The sequence below is a fragment of the Trachypithecus francoisi genome, unplaced genomic scaffold, assembly GCF_009764315.1.
Source record: "Trachypithecus francoisi isolate TF-2019V2 unplaced genomic scaffold, Tfra_2.0 Lachesis_group10, whole genome shotgun sequence".
Taxonomy (NCBI): domain Eukaryota; kingdom Metazoa; phylum Chordata; class Mammalia; order Primates; family Cercopithecidae; genus Trachypithecus; species Trachypithecus francoisi.
This window is the reverse complement of record NW_022681455.1, coordinates 75,626,918-75,638,729: the sequence shown is the minus strand read 5'-3', so window position 1 is coordinate 75,638,729 and position 11,812 is coordinate 75,626,918. Positions and strand designations below refer to the sequence as shown.

Genomic DNA, 11,812 nt, shown 5'->3' with positions numbered 1-11,812 from the left:
GTTTGAATTTCTAACGCAAAGATCGGACCTATCGGGGATGACTGAGATCTGGAAGGTCTCCACCTTGGTGGAGGTAAAAGAGGCAGAGGGAAGAATGTTCCTGGAAAAAGTGACTGCACGGGTCCCCCTAAAATCACCAACTTGCCCAAAGGACACTGTGTCTGCGGGGGTGTGGACGTGATGGGGGCGCGACTGTACAGGTGAGCGGGATGCTTCGCTGAGGTGAACGGGACAGGTACACGCGTGGGGTGGGATGGAGTGTTCATATACGTGGCATGTGATATGTACTGAGGGGACGTGGGGGACACTCGGATGAGGGGTCTGTGGACATATTCGTGGAGCATGTGGGTATCGCTGGTGTCCCAAGGTGCGGAGGGAGAATGCGGAGCGTGTGCGTGCGGGGGCCGTGTGCAGGCGCCTGAACGTTGCGTCTGGGGGCTGGAGCTTATTGGGAGCCGAGGGAGGTGGCCGGGGGAGCCAGGACCTTGCGTGTGGCCAGGCCGGTAGCGCCCGGTATGCTCCACCCGCGGGCGCTCCCGGTGCTTCCCCGCCCCTGAGCCTGCTCCCTCCCCTTCGGTCTCGCCGCGCTTGCCGGGTGTCCCAGTGTCACCACCACTCGGCTGCCGCCGCCAGCTTAGCGCGCACCGCCGCCTCCGCCACCTCCGACAGCACGCATCCTCCGTGTCCCCTCTCTGCCGCCCGAGCAGGTATGACGGCGACCCCTGGTTCGCACCCGGTCTCCCGCGCGCTGCCCAGAGTCCTGCGCGCCGCACCTTCTCCCGCCCAACCCCGGCCAGTGCGCTCCTGTCCCGGCCTCAGTTTCCCACGGGAGGGCGCTTGGGTGCCTGTCTGCGGCGCCGGGGACCCGGCCTGGGGACTGAACCGATTGAGGGCGGAGGGGAGAGCTGGAGGCTGGGAAAAACCCCCAGGGTGCGAAAGGCGGGACCAGGCAAGGGTCCCCGGTGTGTCTGGGACCTCAGAGACGGCGCAAAGTCCTGGCACGGAGTGGGCGGAGCGAGAGGTTGTTCAAGAGGTGACAGCAATGAAACTCGAGAGCGCTTTCTACCTGCTGGGCGCAGCCCAGCAGAGCGCCTCGCTCAAGCGACCTAACTTCTCCCACAGGGCATCCCTGTGGGTCGGTACTCTTGCTGTCCCCGTTTTGCAGAGGTGCAAACTGAGGGTCAGAGGGTGGGGACGCTTCCCTAGGTCCCAGGAACAATTTGCTGTGCTCAGATTTGAACCCAGGCAGTCTGACCCTGGAGCCTACCTCGTGGGCTGTCAGTTGCGACCAGGAACGTGGGTTTCTTCTCCAAGTGTCCCATTTGGGGTGATGCTGTGGAGGAGGCCAGATCCGAACGCCCTGCAGTTGTCGGCGCTGAGGACTCTGCAGCGCTAAGTTGATGTCTGGAGAATGCCATATGGCTTAGGTGTGCTATGGAGGAAGAGGGTCTGGGATATAGTACAGGGACATTCTCACTCTAGCATGGAGGAGGAAACTGAGGCACAGAGTTTAGGGAGGAAGCAGCAGAGAGCTCCAGTCCACAAAAGGCACATCTTCCCACTCACCTCCACCAGGAAGTGGGGGCAGAACAACCAAGACCGGCTTTGGTCCCTGGCAGCCCAGCTCTCAAAAAGCCCAGTGGATGGGTCTGAAAGCTCCCAGAGACCTGAGCATCCCTGTCTCAGATCCCAGCATCCATGAGTGACCCAACCTGCCTATCCATTGAACTACGTAATTCCAGGCAGAACACAGGGATCCATTCTTCCTCCTCTGTAATCTTCCACCCCTGCCCTCCCAGCTCCCCAAAGGTAACCACCTTCATAATTTGGGGTGTTTCCTTCTAGACGTTTTCCTCCACCTACACAGTCACATATACAGAGCCACAGAAAATATGTAAAATACTTAGTAATGTTGAAGGCGGATGTTTAATAGAAATGGTACAACCCTTGGGAGGCTCAGGCAGGCGGATCACTTGAGGTCAGGAGTTTGAGACCAGCCTGGCCTACATGGTGAAACCCCATCTCTAAAAAATAAAAAAAAAAAAGAAGCCGGGCATGGTGGCATGTGCCTGTAATCCCAGTTACTCAGGAGGCTGAGGCAGGAGAATCGCTTGAACCTGGGAGGTGGAGGTTGCAGTGCGCTGAGATGGCACCATTGCACTCTAGCCTGAGTGAAAGAACAAGACTCTGTTTCAAAAAGATAGAACTAGAAGTAGAAATGGTATAACTCACCTATGTCATTCTGTAACTTAAGCCCTCTCATCTCCAGTTATCCATGCTGCTACATATAAACCCAGCTTATTTATTTAAATTGCTGCATGGATTCCCACCATGGATAATACCTACTGATGGGAATTTAGGTGGCAAAAATGTTCAGGTTGGTTTTTATTTTAGTGTCTTCTATAAATTGTTATCTCGGGGTTAAGTTCAATGTCCTGTTCTTTATCCTAAACTAACTTCACAGAATCTGAATTTAGGGGAAGAGGTCCTCTCTTTTCTACTGCTCACATACAGACCCATACATACACGCACATATATGTGTACCTATGCATGTTCACACACATGCACACATACGTGAGACATACACACAAGCATGTGTACATGCATGCATACACATACACAGGTGTGTGCACACACCTCTATTCTGTCTATGGCCAAGGGCAAACTCTCTAGCTACAGTCTCTGCTGGTCCCAAAGGCTGGGACTCAGTCAGGCCACTAGCTCTGCCTGGCCATGCCCCAGTGGGCAGATGTTCCATCAGGACTACCTCCAGGGTTTCTCTATAGATGCCCCCCAGAGCCAAACTCACCCTCCAATAGCAGACAAAAGGAGTTGAGAACCACAGACTGGCAGATTGGACTGTCCAGGGTCCCATTTGTGTACCACAAACTTTGTAGGTCCAGGCTGTGGCATGAAGAGAGTGTGTTTTCTGTAGACTGCATGACGGGACCCTTAAAACTTTGGTGGAACCCATGATCCGGGTTGATGAAAAGCTAGAATCAGAGACACTACGTTATAATCCCAGCTTCACCAGTTCCTACTTCAGGCAATTCCCTTCCCCTCCCTGACCCATAGTTTTCACATCTGTAAAATGGGCGTGATGATAATGGCACCCTCCCCAAACTGTTAGGTGGATTAGTGGGGTGATGTAAACAAAACGTAGCAACTCATCAGCATCAGTGAGCAGGAAGTCTTTCCTGAACAGGGGAGACCTGGCGATGGCCCTGGGGCAGGGGTGATGTCTACAGCCACTGTTTGTGACTTCATCCACACCCCAAGTGCAGACCAGAGGGTCCTGAGCAGAGTCCTGAACCAAAGAAGAGATTTCTGCTTGTTGAGAGCCAAGCCCAGCTCACTGTGGAGTCCAGAAGTGTCATGTTACTTACAAAGGGTCTAAGGTGTGCCTGGTCCTGAGTTAAGACACAGAAACAAAGTGAGCTGAGGTGCTCCCCTTTGGACTATAGGAGACAGCAAAAGTCACAAAGAAGGCCTGTGGACTTTCAAATTTTTAGATTATTCCCAAGATTTTAAAAATCAGTTCATGTAAGACTCCATATTTCTGGATCCTCTTGAGATATCAGTAAAGCTGGCAACGGCCAGGTATGGTGGCTCATACCTGTAATCTCAGCACTTTGGGAGACCAAGGAGGGTGGGTTGCTTAAGCTTAGGAGATCAAGACCAGCTTGGGCAACATGGCAAAAACCTGTCTGTACTATATCTATATCTATATCTATATCTATATCTATATCTATCTATATACATATGCTGTATATATATATAGGCTGGGTATGGCGGCATGTACCTACAGTCCCAGCTATGGGGGAAGCTGAGGTGAGAGGCTCTCCCGAGCCCAGGAGGTTGAGACTATAGTGATCTGTGATCACATAATTATGCTCCAGCTTGGGCAACAGAGTGAGACCCTGCCTCAGAAAAGGAAAAGAAAGAAAGAAAAGAAAAGCTGGCAACTCCAGGGCGGACATTCAGCTGCCCCTTTACATGGAGCAGGCACCCTGCAGGGCATGACAGTCCCTACCTGGCCCACCCCTCATTCATAAAGGGCAGCTAATATAAAAGATAACACCAAAGACTCCACAGCCAGTCTCTATCTCCCAGCTATGCAGTGGATTAATTACAAGTTTCAGGCCAGGTGCAGTGGCTCACACCTGTAATCCCAACACTTTGGGAGGCTGAGGCAGGTGGATCACCTGAGTTCAGGAGTTCGAGACCAGCTTGGCCAACATGGTGAAACCCCGTCTCTACTAAAAATACAGAAATTAGCTGGGCGTGGTGGTGGGTGACTGTAATCCCAGCTACTTGGGAAGCTGAGGTGGGAGAATCACTTGAACCCAGGAGGCAGAGATTGCAGTGAACCAAGACTGCACCATTGCACTCCAGCCTGGGAGAAAAGAGCGAAACTCTGTCAAAAAAAAAAAAAAAAGAAAGAAAGAAAGAAAAGAAAAAGAAAAAGAAAAGAAAGAAAGAAACCCATGTTTCAGGCAAATTGTTTGGCATTTTTTGCGACTCCATTTCCATACGTGTAAAACAGGCATAGTAAATAGCATTTGCCTCAAACCGTTATGCTGGGCATTAAATGAGTCAACACACATGAACCCCTTAGCACAGCGCCTGACTCAAGTAAGCACTGTCTAACCATTGCTGATGCTGATGCTGATAATGGCTGATAACGATGCCTGCCTGCCTGGCCCTGTAACAGTGGATTTATACTCCAATTATATTCCTTATAAAATGTGGTAGGAACATAGTAAGGGAAGGAGGAAGGAAAGTAATACTTTGAGTCCCTTCTTCAAATAAGATGCTGCAATACCTTTTCTGGCCAAGGACAAGAGAGGAACATTTCAAGGAAAGGTTCAAAGAGAAGGGCTTTTTAAGGTGGGTTTTAAAGGATGAATAGGAGTTCTTCTGGAGCAGTGGAGTGAGAAAAGCATTCCACACAGAGGAAACAGCCTTTACAAAAGCCTAGAGGCATGACCAAAGGAAGTATGTTTAAGAAGTGATGTAGTCTATTGTCACTTTGTAGTAGGGTGAGTAGGAGGAAAGATAGGAAGATGTATCTGAAAAGTGAGAAAAGGAACTTGAGGCCATGATGAGGCCTGAGGCAGGAATAGGGATGAGCATTTCTTGAGCAACTACTGTGTGCAGGTGCTCTTGTAGTCATCACCCCTGTAGTCATAATGCCCTGGGAGTCGCGTTTTGTGATCTCCATTTTACAGATGAGTTAGACTGAGGCTCAAGAAGAGTAAACCACTTGCCCAAAATCCTGCAGTGGGTCAGTGGTAGAGCTGGAGTTGGACACCAAATCGGCCTGATTCAAAGCCCGTGAGCCCTTGCTGAGCCTCAGTTTTCTCACTGTAAAGTCGAACTAGTACTAATAAAACCCACTCCACAGGTGTGCTGGGAGGGTTCAATGACAGAATGAATGCATAGTCCCTAGCACACAGCAACTGCTACCATTATTTTGACTGGAATGAAGCCTGTGTTCCTTTTTTGGGGGGCAGGGGGAGACAGAGTTTCATTCTTGTCACCCTGGCTGGGGTGCAATGGTGTGATCTCGGCTCATTGCAACCTCCACTTCCCGGGTTCAAGCAATGCTCCTGCCTCAGCATCCCAAGTAGTGGGATTACAGGAGCCCGCCACCATGCCCAGCTAATTTTTGTATTTTTAGCAAAGACGAGGTTTCACCATGTTGGCCAGGCTGGTCTCAAACTCCTGACTTCAGGTGATCCACCCATCTCGGCCTCCCAAAGTGCTGGGATTACAAGCGTGAGCCGCCACGCCCGGCCGCATGTGCTCCTTTAAACCCCTTAGCCTCACATGGTGGACCAGCCTCAGATGGGGGAACCCAGGGAGTGAATGACTTAGGCCAGTGGGTCTCAAAGTGTAGTCCCCTCACCAGCAGCATAACCATCACCTGAGCTTATTGGAAATGCCAGGGGCAGTGGCTATTGCCTGTAATCCCAACTGCTTGCAACGCTGAGGCAAGAGGACCACTTGAACCCATGAGTTTGAGACCAGCCTAAGCAACATAGCAAGACTCTACAAAAAATTCAAAAATTAGCTGGGTGTAGTGGCACATGGCAGTAGTCCCAGCTACTTGGGAGGCTGAGGTGAGAGGATTGCTTGAGACCAGGAGGTTGAGGCTGCAATGAGCTAGGATCACCTGATTGCATCCCAGCCTGGGCAACAGAGAGCGAGACCTTTGCTCAAAACATAATGAATTCATTGAAAAGATAGAAAGAAATGGCAAATTCTCAATCAGGTGTGGTGGTGCATGCCTGTAGTCCCAGCTACTCACAAGGCTGAAGTGGAAGGGTTGCTTGAGCCCAGGAGTTGGAAGCTGCAGTGAGCTATGATTACCGGGCTAGACTCCAGCCTGGGTGACAGAGCAAGACTCTGTCTCTAAAAAAGTAAAAGGAAAGACATGCAGAGTACAAGCCAGGTGCAGTGGCTCCCAACTGGAATCCCAGCACTCAGAGAGGCTGAGGTGAGAGGACCAATTGAGGCCAGGAGTTCAAGACCAGACTGAACAACGTAGCAAGACTCCATCTCTGCATAAAACTAAAAAGTAGCCAAGCATGGTGGTGCGCACCTGTAGCCCTAGCTACTCTGGAGGCTGAGGCAGAAGGGTTGCTTGAGCTCAGGAGTTTGAGGCTGCAGTGAGGCATGATCATGCCATTGTACTCCAGCCTAGGTGACAGAATAAGGCCCTGTCTCTAAATAACAGACATGCAGATTCTCACACCCATCCCAGACTTCCCACATCAGAGACTCTCAAAATGAGCCTGGCAATCTGTATTTTATTTTATTTTATTTTATCTTTTCTTATTTGTTTATTGATTTTGAGACAGAATCTGACTCTGTCACCCAGGTTGGAGTGCAGTGGCATGAACTTGGCTCACTGCAACCTCTACCTCCCGGGTTCAAGCGATTCTCCTGCCTCAGCCTCCCAAGCAGCTGGGACTACAGGTGCCTGCCCTGACACCCAGCTAATTCTTGTATTTTTTTGTAGAGATGGGGTTTCACTATGTGGGCCCGGCTGGGCTTGAACTCCTAACCTCAAGTGATTCACCTGCCTTGGCCTCCCAAAGTGCTGGGATTACAGGCATGAACCACCACGCCTGGCCACAATCTGTACTTTAATAAGCTCTCTCAGTGATTCTGATGGACATTCAAGTTTGAGAACCACTGGCCTACAGTAAAACTTCAAATGAGATCTCCTCCAGCCACCTGTATCTGCCTCAAAATAGAAGGGAGTGTGGATGGTCCAGAGTTCTATCCTCAGCAAAGACATACTCTGGGGGGTATGTCATAAGATAAAGGCATATCCCTCTCGGCCCTGGAGCTTGGAAGAAACCATTTTTTTACAGATAGAAAAATTGTTAAGGGAGCTGGTGGAGTTCCTAGAACTATTATTCTTCCAAATTTGCTCAACATCCTAGACTTACAGCTTCCAGTCTGCCCCTCCTTGAGGACCTGGGGCAAACTTGACTTTTAGAGGAGCTGCTTCCTAGTGAGGACTGCCCCTGACAGCTGAAGACCTGCCCCCACACCACTGCAACTGTATTAGTTAGGGCTCTCTAGAGGGATAGAACTCATAGGGATGGATAGATAGAAAGATAGATAGATAGATAGATAGATAGATAGATAGATAAAGGGGAGTTTATTAAGTATTAACTCACATGATCACAAGGTCCCACAATAGGCTGTCTGCAAGCCGAGGAGCAAGGAAGCCAGTCTGAGTCCCAAAACAGAAGAACTTGGAGTCTGATGTTTGAGAGCAGGAAGGGTACAGCATGGGAGGAAAACGTAGGCTGGGAGGCTAGGCCAGTCTAGCCTTTTCACATTTTTCTCCCTGCTTTATATTCTAGCTGCTCTGGCAGCTGATTAGATGGTGCCCACTCAGATTAAGAGTGGGTCTGCCTTTCCCAGCCCACTGACTCAAATGTTAAATGTTAATCTCCTCTGGCAGCACCCTCACAGACACACCCAGGATCAATACTTTGCATCCTTCAATCCAATCAAGTTGACACTCAGTGTTAACCATCACAACCACCTTATAAAGAGCCTGTTCTTAGAGGCTCCTCTGTGCCTGTGGGCCTTCTCTCTTGGCCCCCATGAAAACATGGTTCAAGGCACAAGTCGTAGGCAGTAGGAAATGATCTCAACTCTACAAGAGGACTATTAAGGAGGCCCCAGGTCAAGCTCAGGTTGGGGACAGTCATACCCTGCAGATGATCTCAAATCAAGAAGCAGGCCCCTCCACACATCCTCTGTGAAGCACTGATTAAGAATCAGAAGGACAAGGCGTGGTGGCTTACACCCATAATCCCAGCACTCAGGGAGGCTGAGCTAAGAGGACTGCTTGAGGCCAGGAGCTTGAGACCAGCCTGGGCAACATAGTGAGACCCTGTCTGTATTTTAAAAATAAAAACAATAATTTTATTTTTAAGGCTTTGCCTTCAAGATTGCTGAGTCTGACTACATAAAAGTTAATATGCTCTGCATGACCAAAAAAAAAAAAAAAAAAACCATATAAACTCAGGCATTCCAAGCTAGTTAAAATACTTGCCACTGTTATGACCAAGAATTATTTTATGGATAGGGTTCTTGTAGGCTGAGCACAGTGACTCATGGCTGTAATCTCAGCACTTTGGAAAACCAAGGTGGGAAGGTTGCTTGCTCAAGACCAGAAGTTTGAGACCAGCCTGGGCAATATAGTGAGATCCCATCTCTATAAAAAAGAATGATTAGCCAGGCATAATGGCACATGCCTGTAGTCTCAGCTATTTGGGAGGCTGAGGCAGGAAGATGGCTTATGCCTGGGAGTTGGAGGCTGCAGCAAGCTATGATTGCACCACTGCACTCCAACTTGGGCAACACAGTGAGACCCTGTCTCAGGAGAAAAAGAAATGTGTTCTTGCAAATCAAAGACTAAATACCCCACCCAAAAAGTTAAAGAGCAAAGGCTATAATTTGGTTGATCACAGGAAAAGAAGTATACATTGAATTCACACAGATGAAAAAGTTCTCAACTGCACTCTAAGAAAAGAAAACCACAATGATTGTTTTCTTTTTTTTTGTTTGTTTGTTTTTTTTTTTTTTTAGTAGAGACGGGGTTTCACCGTGTTAGCCAGGATGGTCTCGATCTCCTGACCTCGTGATCCGCCCGTCTCGGCCTCCCAAAGTGCTGGGATTACAGGCTTGAGCCACCGCTCCCAGCCCACAATGATTGTTTTCAACCTGTCAGGTTGTCGAGTAACACTCAGTGTTGATGAAGATGCAGGAAAACCAGGAATCTCAAATTCAGTTGGTGAGGGTACAAATTGGGGCAAGTTCCTGGCCTAAGTCACACCATGGCCCAGCCTCAGATGAGGGAGCCCAGGGAGTGAACTGCCTAGGCCGGTGGTCAGGGTGCAAATTGGTGCAAGCTCTTGGCCTAACTCTGAGGGCAGTTAGGCAAACATGTCAACACTGAAGATTCATATACGCTATGAATCTGACATTTCACCTGCAGGAATTGATCCCGTGGTTATCTCTGCATTGGACACAACGTGTTAGAACAAAGATATTCAGCACTGTGAGAACAAGTGATTGGAACTATTTAAAATGTCCGTCAGAAAGGAACTAAGTTCTGTAAGTGTTGGGACAGCCACATAAAAGACTGGGAGGCAGCCATTAAAAAGAAAACAGTAGCTCTCTATAAAGGCATGTGAGGCCGGGCCGGGTGGCTCATGCCTGTAATCCCAGCACTTTGGGAGGCCCAGATGGGTGGATCACCTGAGGTCAGCAGTTTGAGACTAGCCTGATCAACATAGTGAAACCCCCGTCTCTGCCAAAAATACAAAAATTAGCCAGGCGTGGTTGTGGGTGCCTGTAATCCCAGCTACTTGGGAGAGTGAGGTAGGAGAATTGCTTGAACCAGGGAGGCGGAGGTTGCAGTGAGCTGAGATCGTGCCACTGCACTCCAGCCTGGGCGACAGATGAAACACCGTCTCAAAAAAGAAAAAAAAAAGTGATGTGAAACAATCTTCCAGATGTATTGCTAAAAGAGAATGTGTATATATACATGCACATTAAAATCTAGAGTACACACTGGAAGCTAGTAATAGTGTTTCCTTTTTCAGAGGTGAAACTGCGGGTCTTAGGTGAAAAGGAGACTAATCTTTCATTACATACAATTTGGCATTCTTCAAGTTTTTTTGTTTTGTTTTGTTTTGTTTTGTTTGCCCCATACATTTATTATATTATAGTTATAAACTATAGCCACACACCTTCTTATTTAAAACAAGCATAATGGCCAGGTGCAGTGGTTCTGGGAGGTCGAGGTGGGTGGATCGCCTGAGGTCAGGAGTTCGAGACCACCCTGACCAACATGGTGAAAACCCATCTCTACTAAAAATACAAAAATTAGCTGGGCAGGTGGCAGGGGCCTGCAATCCCAGCTACTTGGGAGGCTGAGGCAGAAGAATTGCTTGAACCCAGGAAGTGGAGGTTGCAGTGAGCTGAGATCACACCAGCACTCCAGCCTGGGCAACAAGAGCAAAACTCCATCTCAAAAAAATAAAAATAAATAAATAAATAAAAATAAAATAAGCATAATGTTGGAACAAGGTGGCTGATGCAATTGGACCAAATACTAAAAGCAGCAGATTCGAAAGGAGCAGGGACCTAGGGAATTTGTAAAAGCATCAGGTCTGGGCTGGGCGCGGTGGCTCACACATGTAATCCCAGCACTTAGGAGGCTGCAGCGGATGGGTCTCTTGCACCCAAGAGTTCGAGACCAGGCTGGGCAACATGGCAAAACCCAGTTTCTACAAAAAATACAAAAATTAGCCAGGTGGGGTGGCATGTGCTTGTAGTCCCAGCTACTTGGGAGGCTGAGGCAGGAGGATCGCTTGAACCTCAGGGGCAGAGGTTGCAGTGAGCCAAGATCACACTGCTACACTCCAGCCTGGGCAACAGAAGTTAAAAACCCGATGTCCAAAAAAAAATCAAGTCTGGATTTTTATATCATTTTGCATTTGCAAAATTAAAAAGAAATTGTGTTTACATAATGTAAACTGCAAAATGTAGATTCGAACAAAATCTTGTTGGCTGATGGGAGTACATAAAAGATGCAGCGATTCTTTACCTGGGGGCTACTAACCTGGACTGCTGGCTCTGCCACTTATTAGCTGGGTGACCTCAGACAAGTTACTTAATTTCTCTGTCCTTCAATTTTCTCATCTGTAAATGGGAGACGATAAGATTCTCACTTCATAAGGAATGTTATGAGGATTAAATGTGTCAAGTGCTTAGAACACTGCCCAGCAAACAGTAAGGCCTAAATAAGTGTGTTAAATAAATGAACTTCAAATAAGCCTGAAAGTCTTTTTGTTTTTTGTTTTGTTTGAGACAAAGTCTCGCTCTGTTGCCCAGGCTGGAGTGCAGTGGCACAATCTTGGCTCATGCAACCTCCACCTCTCCAGTTCAAGTGATTCTCAGGTCTCAGCTTCCCAAGTAGCTGGAATTACAGGCACGTGCTACCATGCCCAGCTCGTTTTTGTATTTTTAATAGAGACTGGGTTTCACCATGCTGGCCAGGCTGGTCTTGAACTCCAGACCTCCGCCTGCCTCGGCCTCCTAAAGTGCCGTGATTACAGGCGTGAGCCACCTCTCCCGGCCTAAGTTGAGGCTTTTTTTTTTTTCTTTTCGAGACAGAGTCTCACTCTATCGCCCATGCTGGAATGCAGTGGCACAATCTCAGCTCACTGCAACATTTGCCTCCTGGGTTCAAGCAGTTCTCATGCCTCAA

At 48.5% G+C, this 11,812-nt stretch overlaps 1 protein-coding gene across 2 annotated transcripts in view; it reads left to right on the top strand.

Moving 5' to 3' along the window:
- The first annotated feature begins 435 nt into the window (after nucleotides 1-435).
- SCNN1B (sodium channel epithelial 1 subunit beta) overlaps nucleotides 436-11,812 on the top strand; it is an 87,404-nt gene continuing 76,027 nt past the window's right edge. The window contains exon 1 of one of the 2 annotated variants that reach the window (XM_033217755.1): nucleotides 436-707. The gene's annotated coding sequence lies outside the window, so the exon portion shown is untranslated. The remainder of the gene's footprint in view (nucleotides 708-11,812) is intronic. The other variant, XM_033217756.1, reaches the window with a different exon arrangement.